At 34.2% G+C, this 16,185-nt stretch overlaps 1 long non-coding RNA gene across 2 annotated transcripts in view; it reads right to left on the bottom strand.

Annotated features, from left to right (window-relative positions):
• The window catches only part of LOC147581758 (uncharacterized), a 41,053-nt gene extending 28,966 nt beyond the window's left edge, over positions 1 to 12,087 (bottom strand). For both annotated transcript variants that reach the window (XR_015249746.1, XR_015249747.1), the window contains exons 1-2: positions 11,930 to 12,087; positions 9,161 to 9,337 (exon numbers count right to left, since the gene is read on the bottom strand). This is a non-coding gene — a long non-coding RNA (uncharacterized LOC147581758). The remainder of the gene's footprint in view (positions 1 to 9,160; positions 9,338 to 11,929) is intronic.
• Between the last annotated feature and the right edge of the window lie 4,098 nt (positions 12,088 to 16,185).

Here is a 16,185-nt window from a genome sequence, read left to right as displayed (position 1 = left end):
AAAGAGAGAGAGAGAAAGAGATGGAGAGAGTGGGGCAGAGAGAAGAATCCCAAGTAGGCTCCACACTGCCAGCTCAGAGCCCAATGTGGTACTGGAACCAGTGAACCACAAGATCATGACATGAACTATAATCAAGAGTCAGATACTTAACTGATTGAGCCACCCAGGTGCCCCATAGTATTCAGTTTTTTAATCCTCTAATAATGATTCTGTGTCTCCCTCTCTCTCTGCCCCTATCCTGCTCAAACTCTGTCTCTCTCTCTCTCTCTCAAAAAAATAAATTAAGCATTATAAAAATTTTTTAAAAAGTTTCTCACATTTCATACTAAGTCTCTTTTTGCTGAGCTATTAGTCTTTTTCTTGATTTCCTGTGGGTAAAACTTAGTTTTACCCAATAAGACATTTTCCCCAAAGTATAATGACTTGTGTTAGTATAAATAATAAATGCTTACTACAAAAAAGCAATACATAAAATACTAATTAATAATAATAATTAACAATAATAGCAAAATAGGTAGTAGTGAAAAGTATAAGCATAAATAAATTCTTTCATCTGCTCATGAGACAATGTTCATGAATGTTGCCTACACTGATTATTCCTGGGTGGGAAATATATGTGAATATTTCTAATTATTGTTCTGTGATTTAATGGGAAAGCAAAATAAACTGGAACTGAATGAGTACAAATATACACAGATACAGATGTAGACACAGTGAATAATTAAAATAATAATAAGGGGCACCTGAATGGCTCAGTTGGTTGATCATCCAACTTCAGCTCAGGTCATAATCTCATGGTTTGTGAGTTTAAGCCCCACACTGAGCTCACTAATGAGTCCACCTGAGATCCTCTGTACCCCTCTCTCCCTGCCTTCCCCCTTCCCTGCTCACATCCTCTCTCTCCCTCTCTCTCTCTTTCTCTCAAAAATAAACAAACATTAAAAATACATAAAAAAATAAATAAAAATTTTAAAACACTTTTACAGATACATTTGTATCTGGAATGGAGTCATCAAATATTATTTTCAACTTTACATACAAAAGTGACTTTCTCATTATGAAATATGAGAGTCATCATGTCCATATTTTAGCCTTATGGAGTTCATATTTTAGCCTTATTTTAATCCTGATAAAAAAATATGCAAACTTTATCATTACATGTGTGCATGTGAGTGGTGGTGCAGAGGGTGTACTAGAAAGAATTAGCTTATATACATTAATTGTCCCATAATTTCATAGGTTTGTATGGGTTTACAAAATCATTACTTTTTTTAACTTTACTTTGATGATTAGTTTCTTTTGTCTGTACTGTGTTTTCTATCTGGAATTTATTTATATACGTACTGGATCTTCTGCATGTACTCTTTGCTTCTCATCATTTTGTTTATCCTGTTAATATCATTTTTATTTATATAGGAAAATTTATCCCCTGAGCAGCTAATAAAGTTTTCCAGTTTCCAGATGTATCAAACCTGTGAGTCACTATTTTACTTGACAATCCTGCTTTATGTATTAAATTGATTTTTCCCTGGGCTCATTATTTGATCACTACTCTCACAAGAACACTCATTAGTCTCCTGTGGCAGCAATAGCCCACATCACACAGCCTACTATCCTTTTCCATCTTCATTTGAGTTTGCTACTATGACCTCTTGTTCTATAGATTAGCATTGTTAAGCCTCCCAAAATTGCCTCTGCATTTAATATTTGCCCTAAAATAGCTGTCATGTTGCCCACATCTCTTCTAGTCCAGATTTGGAGCTTGTATTAGTCAGGCTTCTCCAGAGAAACAGACCTAATAGGATGTGTGTGTGTGTATATATATATATATATATACACACACATATATATGTATATATATGTATATATACATATATATATGTATAGGCAAAAATATTTATTTTAAGAAATTAAAAAAGAAGGGACACCTGCGTGGCTTAGTTGGTTGAGCATCCGATTTTGGCTAGGGTCATGATCTCACGGCTTGTGAGTTCGAGTCCCACATAGGGCTCTGTGTTGACAGTTCAGAGTCTGGAGCCTGCTTCAGATTCTGTGTCCCCCTCTCTCCATGTCCCTCCTTCGCTCATGAATGGTCTCTCTCTCCCTCTCTCTGTCTCTCTCTCTTAAGAATAGATGACATATTAAAAAAATAAGAAATTGGCTCATGCAATTATGAAGGCTTATAAGTCCAAAATTTTTAGGATAGGCTGGAAGTCTGGAACTCAGGGAAAAGCCAATGTTGCAGTTGATCTGAAGACTATTGGCAGAATTCCCTCTTGCTTGGGAGAGGTTAGTCTTTTGTTCTATTCAGGTCTTCAAACAATTGAGTGAGGCTCATCTACATTATGGACAGTCACTGCTTCACTGAGAATCTATTGATTTAATTATTAATGTCATGCAAAAACACCCTCATAGAAACATCCAGAGTGATCTCTCTCTCTCTCTCTCTCACACACACACACACACACACACACACACACATACACACACTCCACTATTAGATCTAATAAATATATTAAGCAAACTTTAAGTATAGAAAATCAACATGTAAAAATCAGTTGCATTTTTATACAATGAAAACCACAAAAAGAAGATTTAACAAAATTCCTTTAGCAAGAACATCAAAAAGAATAAAGTACTTCAGAATGAACTTAAGGAAGCAAATGACCTGTACACTGAAAACCATAAGGCATTTATGCAGGTAATTAAATGTAAATAATGAATAAATGGAAAGACATCCTATGTTCATGAATTGGAAGACTTATTATTGTCCGGATCTCAATATTACCCAGTGATTACAAATGATCAAAATCCCAATGAACATTTTTTTCAGATACAGAAACACTGTCCTAAAATTCATGTGGAATCTCAAGGCACATCAAATAGCCAAAATAATCTTGAAAAATAACAAAGCTGGAGAAATCAAAAGAAAAACAAAGTTAAAGAAATTAATCACACTTCTAATTTCAAAACCTATTACAACCGTGTACTAGCATAAAGATTAACTTGAAAATGAATGGAACGGGAGGGAATGGAATGGAGAACCCAGAAATAAATCTTCACATACATGGTTAAATTATTTTGACAAATGTGCTAAGATGTTTCAAAGGAAAAGCAAGTCAAATAGTGCTGGGAAAACAATACCATTATTTAAAAGAATAATACCTTACACTATGTGCAAAAATTAACTCAAAATGCATCAAATACCTAAACATAAGAGCTAAAATTATAAAACTAGAGAAAAACATAGAGAAAATATTCATCATATTGGATTCAACTATTAATTCTTGTATATGGCACAAAAAAGAATAAGAAAAAAAGGAAAAAAATGTAGCACATCAAAGTTTAAACTTCTGTGCATGAAAGGACATTATCAGCATACTACAACAGCAACCCACAGAATAGAAATAATATTCCTAAGTCATATACCTGTTAAAGGATTAAATTCCAGTATGTACTAAAACTCAGCAAAAACAACAACAGTAACAATAAATTCCTTATAAAATGGGCAAAGGATTTGAATAGACATTTCTTCAAAGAAGATATACACATGTATACAGCACATGTAACATGTAAATACTGCTTAATGAACATGTAATGATGTTCAAAATCACAAATCATTAGGGAAATGCAAAGCAAACACACAAACAAACAAAACCCAAAAACTAATAATAACAAGGTTTGGTTAGGTAGTGGTGAAATTGGAACCCTTTGAATTGCTAGTACCATGTAACATGGTGCACCCACTGTGGAAAAAGTATGGTGATTCCTCAAAATAAATAAACAAACAAACAAACACACAAACAAACATAGTATTCCCGTAAGATCCAACATTTCCACCTCTGAATACATACCATCCAACAATTAAAGCAGGGACTGAAACAGACATTTGTGCATCCATATTCACAGCAATATTATTAAAAAAATCCAAAAGATACGACAACCCAAATGTCCATCAATAGATGAATGGAGCAACAACATAAGGTATAGATAGATAGATAGATAGAGATAGATAGATAGATATACAATGGAATATTATTCAACCTTAGAAAGAAATGAAATTCCAACATACTACAAGGTAGATAAATATTAAGGATATTATGCCGGACACAAAAGGACCAATATTGTGCATTTTTTTTTTTAATGAGGTAATTAGAATAGGCCAAATTCACGATACAGAAAATAGAATAGTTGTTACCACCCACTGGAGAGAGGGGAAATGGAAAATTATTATTTAATGGACAAAGAGTTTTTGTGATGATAAAAATATTCCGATAAAAAATGTTCTGCGGGGCGCCTGGGTGGCTCAGTCGGTTAAACGGCCGACTTCGGCCCGGGTCATGATCTCGCCGTCCATGAGTTCGAGCTCCGCGTCGGGCTCTGGGCTGACAGCTCAGAGCCTGGATCCTGTTTCAGATTCTGTGTCTCCCTCTCTCTGACCCTCCCCCATTCATGCTTTGTCTCTCTCGGTCTCAAAAATAAATAAACATTAAAAAAATTAAAAAAAAATGTTCTGAAGATGGGTAGTGGTGATCATTCACAACAGTGTGAATGCAGTTAATGCTACTGAAATATACACTTAAAAATGGCTAAAATGTTAATTTTATGGTATCTATGTACATTTAACAACATTCAAAATGAATAAAAATGCCTTTTCTACTTTTTTCTTTGCTTCATAGGTTAATTTTTTATTATCAGAGTAAGAGGTGATATGAATGATGAATTCACTGCTAGTTTTCCGTTCTAAATTGCAAAAATGTGTTCCTTATTGCCACCACTACCCTTGCCTTCTCAGTCCTGATCTCACTTATCTAGCTTTATTCATTTCCAGAGCATCTACCATTTTCTGAAATGCTGTATTTATTCATTGTATTGTACATTTCTCCCCACTAAGCTCCACAAAAGCTAGACTTTTTTTGTTTTTTCTGTTAACAGTTTTGTTACTAGATCTTAAAACTGTGGCTTTTCAACTACCAGCATTTAGAAGACTATTTGACACATAGTTAACATTCAAGAAACCTTTGACAAACTCATAGATTTACCTAGGATCCTAGACACCATGTATTGTAGTGTTTAGGAATTATAATTCGGTGTCAACCAATCCGGGCTCTGCCAATGTCTAGGTGATTGTCCTTGGCCAAGTTAATTGACATCATCAATCCTCATTTTCTCCATCTGGTAGCATTGTAGGAAACTAAATGGTGATACACAATTTTAATAACTTTACCCCTACCTAATGCATATTGAATGTTCTTTAACAGGTAGCTATTTTGCTGTTAGTAATAGGTTTCAAATATACATCTCTATTAGAAAGCGATATTATGTAGTTTTATTTTTTTTAATAGGCCTTATACACCTGTCTGTATATACTTCTTTTTTATTTTGTAGGGTATGTGAGAGGAAACCTCCCTTTGTTTTCATTTCTCCTTTTGCCTTGCAATCAAGATAACATCCATGAAAGTAAAGCAGTTGTCTGCCTCAGTTTTTGGAATATGTGTTTATACAATTTTTGACAGCATTTAACATGCTAATGTGCACATGACTATCCAAAATGAGCAATATGGTGGACATATTACCACTTTTATAGAGAATTCCTCCTTTTTGGGGATGCATCTTGTGAAAATGATGTTTCCATAACAAATAAAAAAAACTATTTAATACTAAAAAAATATAGACAATACAATTGATTTTAGTATATTTGTTAGCTATAAAAACAGTACTTAAAAATAACACACTAGTAAAATATCAAATTAGTATTGACTAAAATTTTAAATCAATTATCCATGATATTTTTAGCACATATCACTATAATTTATTTGTTTCTTTAGATCATCAAGATCTATTCCTAAATATTGATGAATTATTTGCAGCATTAATTTCCTAATAAGACAAATGGACTATTTTAAGGTAAACTTTGGATTTCCCATTTAATCCAGATATAAAAGTATTTTCATTTTAACTGTTAGAATAAATTCCAAAGCCTCATATTACCTTTGGCCAATCCAGTGATGAGCCATTTCTTTTTTATTTCCCATGAGAAAATTAGGGCATAATGTAGAATGATACTGACCTTCAGGATTTGGTTATATTAAAAAATAATTGGGAATAAATTTATATAGGCAAGTTGGAGAAAATATATTATTTTTCATAAAATCTATAGCTTTTAATTTTATATTTATTTTTCTAACATTAAAATTTTGAATTTAAGACTTAAGATTTTTAGTTATTTAGATAGACTCATGAGGGGCTTTTAGGATTAGATTTAAAATTCAGAAACAGTTGCCAGTATGGAATAAAAGAATGTCTGGAGTGTCTCCACACCTATACATCATTTTTAATATTACTCTTTTATAGAAAGATGTCTTTTCTGCTGAAAAGCCGGGTAAGATCTACAAGGAGTGCTCCCAACCATAATAGACAATTAAAAAGGTGGTAATCATTTTCAAGTTGGAACAGAAACTTCAAAATTATGGAAAATATTTTAAATAATATGTTTATGTGATTTATGATTCATTTTTCTCTTGGTTTGGGTTTAATGCTATATTTAAAGCACTCCCAAGGCCTTGCATAAAATGTAACCTCAAATTTTTATTGCCAAACTTTGATCAAAAGCCCCTTCGAGAGAAATTTACAGACAGCATATGAAGGGTATCGTCAACCATTCTTATAATTATTTATTATGCAAGGATCAAGCTGGAATTGCACCAAGATGCAACTTAGATCACCTTGTCTTGCATGTCCTTCCTTCATGCCTTACCCCCAAAGTATTCTGCTCTTGAGTTATGCTTTGAAATTAAATTTTGAAAAGTTCTACAAAACCAACCATTATAACCATTTAGATAAATTATTGCACATAGTGATTAACATTGTCTTCTCCTTTATGAGAAGCCTTTAAAATAAATTGTCTCAGTTATAAGTGCCAGAAAAAAAAATATCTATGGTTTTGTGTCAATTATCAATTCTTGCATTACTTGCTAAAATTTTATTGATTTTTTTATATATGTTGGATACTACTTTATGTCCAGTGGTCTCATCAAAACAGAAAAAAAACAGTCCCTTAGCTTCTAGGGCTTAATTCTAATGAGGACACTTTAAAATCAATAAACATACAATAACGAATCACATTAAATGCTGTATGGAAAAGCTAAGTGGGGTAAGTAATAGATGAGAGAAAGACTAAGGTTGCTTTAAAAAAAAAATTTAGTTTTTTCATTCAGCCAACGAATGTCTATTGAACACCTACAAAGTGCTATACACTGTGACAGGCACTGGCGACACCGTATGGAACAAAGAAGTCAAAAATTCGTTCCCACAAGAAGCTTTCATTCTAGTAGACAGAGAGAGAGAGAGACAAACACAGAAAAAATAATAAGTGAAAAAGTATATTAGAAGTAAATGAATGCCATGAAGATATATAAATACAGGAATTTGGACAGGGCGAGCCAGGGTGGTCAGAGGTTTCACTGAGATGATGTTTGCACAAGGCTCCACTGAGGTTGCTTTTTGAAAATACAGGTTTGTAAGGAAAGACTCCTGACACTTGAGATACGAAACAAGGAAGTGAGACATTTGCATATCAGAATTAAAAGTGTTTCATGCGGGGATCCTTGGCGGCTCAGTCGGGTAAGTGGCCAACTCTTGATTTCAGCTCAGATCATCATCTCATGGTCCTGACAGTGAGCCCCTCCTTGGGTTCTGTGATGACAGCGCAGAGCCTGCCTTCTTGGAATTCTCTCTTTCCCTCTCCCATTTCCCCTCCCCCTCAAAATATAAATAAATAAATAAATAAATAAATAAATAAATAAATAAATAAACAAATAAATAAATGTTTGTTTTAGGGGCGCCTGGGTGGCGCAGTCGGTTAAGCGTCCAACTTCAGCCAGGTCACGATCTCACGGTCCGTGAGTTCCAGCCCCGCGTCAGGCTCTGGGCTGATGGCTCAGAGCCTGGAGCCTGTTTCCGTTTCTGTGTCTCCCTCTCTCTCTGCCCCTCCCCCATTCATGCTCTGTCTCTCTCTGTCCCAAAAAATAAATAAACGTTGGAAAAAAAAAATTAAAAGAAAAAAGAAGAGGGTTTCATGTTTCTGTCATAGCATGTGTCCAGTCCTCTATTTAAGAGTTTTGTGAAGTGTTCTAGAGTGGTAGAAAGGTTCAATATGACTGGAATGGAAGAGATGGGATGTGTTATTTGAGCCACAGTGGTCTTCAATAGCCTCATAACATGAGAACATACAAGTCAGAGTAAGAAGTTCATATTGCATTCCAAGGGTTTGAGATAACCATTGGAAGTTTTCTGGGAAGCAAGCATACAAAATCTGCTCATTCTTAAAGGATCACACTTCTGTGTGGAGAACATACTGCTATGTGTGTGTAGAAGACTAGTAAAAAGTGGATGAAAAGACCAACAGGAAAATGTTTTATTAGTCCACAGGCAAGATGTTGGTGACTTGAGTTAGTCTGAGACAGAGAAAGAGAACAAAATCGTTTAAATGACTGATGTGCTTTGAAGGTCTCTCTTGGGAATCAGCTAGAAATGACTTTCATTTTATTCAACATCAATCATATAAATTATTGTGATTCCTGTTCTGCTTTAAAAGCTCAGATGAAGAGAATAAAACATTGCTGCCCAAATTTTACATTGAGTGGAATCAGAATTAAATTTACTTTTTTTCTAAGTCCTCAATGTTATGTCTATGTTACTTTTTCAGATTTTAACATGGTGTTTTTTTTTTTTTTTTAATGTTATAGTTACCTGGTAAACTACATTAAAACCTTTGTGGAATTCAGTTAGGCCAAAATAAATACAAAAAAGTAGCAGTTATTTTTAACTTTGGTGTTTGAAAGAACTATGATTAAGTTTTGAGGAAAATTATGTCTTGGCAGACTCATGTTCCAAAGGCAACATTAAAGAAAATACACTTAAACAAATAGCATCTGTCTGAGACAGATTATATGACATTGAGTTACTCTGTTTTCTCTTTTTGCTATATTTCATACATGGTTTTATGGATGACTAAAACAGAAATGAAAATTAATTCTAATCTACATTAAAATAAATATTCATTTTCCAACTAAAATAAATGGCAACACTACTTGCAACTGAATGAACTCCTTTGATGTTCCAAATGATTTGTTCATTTACTCACAAAATATAAAAATACCTGGCATATTGTTAAAACGACAAAGGCATATATCACTGTAGATATGCTATCCTTTTTCAGATTGTACTTTTCATCTTTATCGTTCTGGAATATGAATGGTCTCAATAAGGCAGACAGCCTCTCCTCTGCTGTCTTCGCCACTGCTTCCTTGCAGGGTATCCAATAAACTTCTACCTCCTTTAAAAAAAATAATGGTTACAATGAGTTATAATTTGAAAACCTCCATTTAATAAAAGCATGAAATCACCACAAAGATATGCTGATCTATATAATACAGTTAATCAACACTTTTTAAACTAAAATTACATTAATTCATCACTTCAATAAGAGTGACTGTCATTTACTTCATTTTATCCATTCTACCTTTCTTATTTTTGTACCATTGCTGTCTGAATGATCATCATCTTATTTTTCACACCATTTAAAAAGAGCTGAGAGAGGGGAATGAGGGATGAATAAGTGGAGCACCAAGGATTTTTAGGGAGTGAAGCTTCTCTGTATGTCGCTATGATAGTGGATACATGTCATTATGTATTTGTCCAAACTTACAGAATATGCATTAAAAGTGTGTAATGTAAACTATGGATTCTTGGTGATAATGATGTGTCAGTGTAGGTTTATTGATTATACCAAATTTCCCACTCTGTTGGGGGTGCGTGAATAGTGGAAGAAGCTATAAATGTGAGGGGGCAAGAATATATGGAAATATCTGTACTTTCAGCTCAATTTTGAGGTGCACTTAAAACAGTTCTAAAACTAAAGTCCATTTGTTAAAAGAGATAGTGTGTGCAAATAAGTATGTAACCATAACTATGACTTTATATTTGTGTCAACAGACATCCAGCAACTGATAATGTATTTTGCCTACAGAAATAAGCTTTGGAAAATTTAATTGAATCACATATTTCTTTACAAACATCTGAAAGATATAACAGGCTATCATTCACTGAATTTTGCTGTTCTAAAGCTTGATGTCAAAGGCATAGAAAGTAACAGTGGAACATTCAAGCGCATTTTTCTCCAACTGGTTTAATCTGACAGCAGATTAAAAATGCTTATCTTCCCATATAAATGTTGCAATGCAATCATCAACATACTGTCAAGATATCATTAAATACATTATGGTATCTCATCTGTCTGCAAAAAGTTTGGCATTACTAATGTTAATATAAACTTCATGACATAGTGTCAAATAAAACAACAATCAGAGAAAGTTATTCCAACCTTTATAGGATGATTGTGTTATTTTCATATTTATTCTTCACCAATACAGATTGCTAGAAATTGCTGGTAAACATACGAACATTATGAAACATTAGGAAAACATTATTGATAGACTTTTAAAGCATATAACTTTTCCATCAGCTTCTACTATAACAAGTTATAATTAAAAGTTTATGATGTTTTGCAAAGATCGTTTTCATTTAACCATAATCATCTGTGTCTTTGTCCCTTTCTCTTCCAGGTGAGCAAAATCTATCAAAATATTTCCTTAAAGGTATTTGTATAGAATTACTCCTAATAATAACATTTTTCTTTTTCCCATACTATTAACTTTGTAGACTTTTATAATGGCCAGTAATCTTGCAGCATGTGTGTGCAATATATAAACTAATAAGTGTCTCTCAACTTACCTTATCATTCTTTCATTCCAGAACACAGTTTGGCAAAAGTCTCCATCTTGCTTCCTCACCTCCAGTTTTTATTTCAATGAATACAGATATCACACCATCTGACACTTAGCCGTATAAATCCAGATAATTCATATCTCATAATTCCCTTGTTCGTGGTTCTCTCACTACCCCAGCAATACCTAAGTAAGAATGATTAAACTAGTCTGTATGCTAAATTCAATGTCCAGTAGAAACCTGTTATAATTGCTCTGGCCTTCTCTTTACACTGTTTCTTTTCACTAAGTTTACACTCATCCACCCTGAACTACTTTTATGGATATGAACTGCATTTCCACAACTCAATGAATTTACTCAAGTTATTTCCTACAGTTGATGTGCTTTTTATTTTAAAAATAAAACATTTGTCAAACTTGAGTCAAATTGACAAGATTGAGTTTCCCTGAGACCTCCAATTTTCTTTTCTTTTCTTTTTTTTAAATATATGAAATTTATTGTCAAATTGGTTTCCATACAACACCCAGTGTTCCTCCCAGCAGGTGTCCTCCTCAATACCCATCACCCACCCCCCATCAGCCCTCAGTTTGTTCTCAGTTTTTAAGAATCTCTTATGCTTTGGCTCTCTCCCACTCTAACCTTTGTAGCAATGTGGATGGAACTGGATAGTGTTATGCTAAGTGAAATAAGCCATACAGAGAAAGATACCATATGTTTTCACTCTTATGTGGATCCTGAGAAACTTAACAGAAAGCCATGGGGGAGGGGAAGGAAAAAAAAAGAGATCTCCAATTTTCTATGGGTAAATTAATCTCTCTTGTCTTCGTATTCCAAGAATATTCTCTTCCAATCCGTCTACCTGGTAATAGAGGTAATTTTTTTCAATAAATGATTTGTTTCTCTATATTTTGAACTACTTACAATAGGGGATATGTCTGGCTTATATTTGAATGCTCCATACCCATAGGGGCACCTGGGTGGCTCAGTCGGTTAAGCATCCGACATTGGCTCAGGTCATGATCTCCCAGTCCATGAATTCGAGCCCTGCATCAGGCTGCATCAGGATCTGTGTTAAAAGTATTAACTGAATTGTGTGTATCATTTTTTAAAAAATTACCATTATGAGGTGTCTGTTACTAACCTGTACCTTATAGAAGAAAAAGTGAGTCTTAGATAGTTTTAAGACTTGCTGAAAGCCAGACGTTTTCCATTCAGGCTGTTATACTCCATAAACCACACTCTAAGTATTTAGACACCAGGTGCTATGACAGCAGAGCAGAAATATCAAAAGGCCAACTGGTGATTGAGAAAAGGTTCTAGAGTATTGGAACAGGGAAAACACTGGGAGAAAAGAACACATGAGGTAGAAGTAAAACAAAGAGAGAATGGTCTGTAGAATTCAAGGGGAAAAGAATTCTAAGAAAAGAACATAGTATTATAAAATGGCAGTGTGTAGTTAATCAAGTAAAAGCATGTAATTGGAAAACTCTGGAACAGTGGTTTCCAGTGGGAAGATATATTAGAATTTCCTGAAAACAAAATAACAGACACAAAATTAGAAGTGAGGTGCCTAGTAGCCCAGAGAGACAACTTATCTTGCCACAAACTTCCCCCCATAGAATCCTAAAGCAGTGATTTTCAATTGGATTGTTGTTTTTTTGTTTTTTTTCCTCCTAAAGACATTTGACATAGAGACAAGGATGCTGGGTGCTCCTGGCATTTTGACACTACTAAATAGCATACAATTTCCAAAACTGCCCTTCACAACAAAGAATTATTTGACCCCAAATATTACCGAACTTGAGAAACTCTGCCCCAAGGAAAGAAACTCAGCGCTGGGTTTCTCCTAAGAAATTCTCCTAAGAAATTAATCATAGGCAATAAAAACCACCAAGCATTTTCTCACATTTTAAAGTAGCTGAATTCACCATGAAACCCAGACCAGAGGCAGGCCCTAGGTCAGGCTGTCTGTCAGGAGAGTCCCCACAAATGCAGAGATAATGCTGACACTAGAGGTGTTTGACAAGGCCCAAAGTGTCATCCTTTGATCCTGTTTCCAGACTTGATTGTCTACTATAGCCACTTTAGTACTTGAACATACATACTCTGGAAGTAAAGCGCCTGTAATCAGATTCAGTATGGGCTATCATGCAAACAGGGATACTTACCTGGACTGAGAAATCAGACTCGAATTTCCTAATCTGGTTAAACTAGCCTTTTAAAAAATATGGTGAGCAATTATTTTAGGGAAGACAGTAGTTTGAGAACACTGAAATCAACAAAATTAATCCTTGAGAATTAATTTATTATATTAGCTAAGATAGTTAATATGGAGAACAAAATTAAAGCTCTAAACTAAATATGATTAATAAGAAGATTATGAAAAGTATTGTGTTCATTAAAATAAACGAAGACAATAAGGCTCGATAAAAGTTTTAGTTCAACCATATGATGCTCATTTTTAAATTGCACTCCTCAACGTATTGAACAACAAAACAGACACAGGCTGAAAATTATTCACTGGAAGAGCTAATTTAAGAATTTCTCCAAAACACAGAACAAAGGGGAAAAAAAGAGGAAAGATATGAGTGAAATATAAAATGGCACTAATGACTTATAGCGCGATCTCAATATATTTCCAAAGACATGCTTAAGAAGAGAAATAACAGACGCTATTGATTATTAAATAGTTTAGTGATTCTAGATCACTGTTTAAATTCCTTCAGTTCCACATTTGGTATTTTGCCATAATTATTATTCTTTGGCATACTATCTTCATCAATCTATGCACATAGTTTTTGCATAGATTGCCAGATAGTCCCCAAATCCATCCATTCTTTCATATTTAGCAGCAAAACCCTGAAATTTAGCTGTTCACATGTTAATAAAGGTAAAGATTTTACTGCCTAGACTTTCTTGCCACAGAACTGTCTCCTGAAAAATGGTAACTGGTAATCAGACTTTGGAAAATCTTTACTTAAACAGAGTAAGAATGCTTTTCACATTCTCTTTTTCCTCCTTCCCACCCCCTCACACAAGTGGTGAGCCATCTTGGAGCATGGAGAGAATTCAAAGTGAACATACTGTAGTTTTGTTGTTACCCGTTATCCAATCTATCATCTAACTACGCATCTATCTATGTCGGGGGAATATTTATGCATCTATCTATGTACATAGACAATCTATGTAGACTATGTATCTACTTATTTAAATGGATGGATGGATGGATGGATCGATGGATGACTAGCCAACCTATGATGACACATAATGCAAACTGTGTTTAATTAAACAAATTCAGTATAATTGATAAGGGTAAGAAGGAAAAGACCTATTTCTTGGTGTTACATTAAAAAACATGTTTTAGGAGCGCCTGGGTGGCTCAGTCGGTTAAGCGTCCGACTTCGGCTCAGGTCATGATCTCACGGTCTGTGAGTTCGAGCCCCGCGTCGGGCTCTGGGCTGACAGCTCGGAGCCTGGAGCCTGTTTCCGATGCTGTGTCTCCCTCTCTCTCTGACCCTCCCCCGTTCATGCTCTGTGTCTCTCTGTCTCAAAAATAAATAAACGTTAAAAAAAATTAAAAAAAAAAAAGAACATGTTTTAGGTAAAGAGAAAAAAATGATATATAACTTGGTACAAAGTTGCAACTCAAAATATCCACATGGTTATACTTTCATGCATCTATTTCTCTCAAAATCAGCATATAGGTTTGAGGAAAATTATTTTTCCTCATACTCTATACAAAACCAAATAATGCACTAATAATTTTTTCTGATTTCAAAGTTTTAATACTGGATCTCTGGCTTTATGATGTTCTGTTAAATACCAGATAATCAGGTCAACTGTTTCATTTCAGATGATGAGAAAAAATATATGGCACATTAGATGTGACTCACATGGCTACTCAGCTCAGCATTCTTATCACACCAAAGAGACCTCAAATGCCCAATTTCCCCTTCCCATAATATCTGTATCATTTTTTTTCCTGTATGAATCTATAGGTCTTATCGCCTAGACATATAAACTCTTTGGCATTCTGCAGCATTTCACAAGATCCCTTGAGAAATTATATACATTTCTGAAAGAGAATGCAAGTTATGTGGGTCACAACAATTTATTTCAAGGCTCTGTAATAGAGTAAACTCAGCTGCGCTTGCTTCATGACATGAAGCTTCGTGCACATGAGCAATGTCTCTGAAGAAATAAATCCCACCGTGGCTTTCAATGCATTAGAAAGTACACCAGATTTTAGAGCTGTCTTCCAAATCCCAGTATGGAACTCCCTTATAGATGAAGCCAAACCATAATGATGGCAATTTGTTATCTCAGTAACCTATCTTCCTAAATGTGATTTAAAAGGGATCAAATTCATATTGCTCATTTTATAGTGAACAATATGAGAATCAGCAGTGTACATATTTTTCAACCCAACATACAAGAAAGCACACTTACTGTTAATTTTATATTTTCTTTAACACATTTAGTATTCAGCTTGAAACAAAAATGTATTTTTATAATGTAAAGAGCTATAAGTGATTCTAGTTGATGTAAACAATAATAATTACGATTCTACTGAATAAGGATAAGTATATGTAATTATAAATATATATTTAACTATATACATATACCAATATGGACCAATAATTTTTGTCTGGCCAAAATCAGTATAATATGCCTAATATAATTCAGTCATGGACTTATGTATGTGACCAGAAATAAAACATAGAAAATGATTGATTTTATTATCATAGGTGCTATCAAAGAAGGTATAAAGGATTATAAAATTATCCATGGAGAAGCAAAGTGATCAGATCATGAATGATTATGTATATAATTTTAAGAGGTTCAAACTTTACATGGAGAGGACACAGTAGGTTCTTAATAATTTTAAATAGAGCAATAGTTCAGGGCTTAGAAGGATTAAGAGTACACTTACCATGATGAGCACTGAGTAATGCAAAGAATTGACAAATCAGTAGATGGTACACCTGAAACTGATATAAGACTGAATGTTGACTAGACTGAATTAAAATTTAAAACAAAACAAAACAAAACAGAACAAAACAACACAAGCATATGATAGCAATATAGACTAGCACATAGCCTGGATAAAGTGTCCAACTGATCTCCCTGCTTCTGCCATTTGCATTCTACAATGTGTTTCGATAGAGTACTCCCAGTAATCGTTCAGTTTTTTTTTTTTTAACTTTACTTTTTATTTTTCAGAGAGACAGAAAGAGTGTGTGAGACGTGTCCCTAAATAATCCAGGTTTCTGTTACATTTTCTGTCTCCGTACTTCATTGTAGCCACATGGATCTCCAAACTTTTCTTTAAGTACATGAGGCTCACTTCAATGTCATGGCTTTGGGTTCGCTGTTTTCTGACTGCAGTTTCTCCCA

Source organism: Puma concolor, chromosome B1 (genome assembly GCF_028749965.1).
Source record: "Puma concolor isolate L17-30 chromosome B1, mPumCon1.1.hap2, whole genome shotgun sequence".
In the NCBI taxonomy this organism is placed as follows: domain Eukaryota; kingdom Metazoa; phylum Chordata; class Mammalia; order Carnivora; family Felidae; genus Puma; species Puma concolor.
This window is presented reverse-complemented; position numbering and strand designations above follow the sequence as displayed.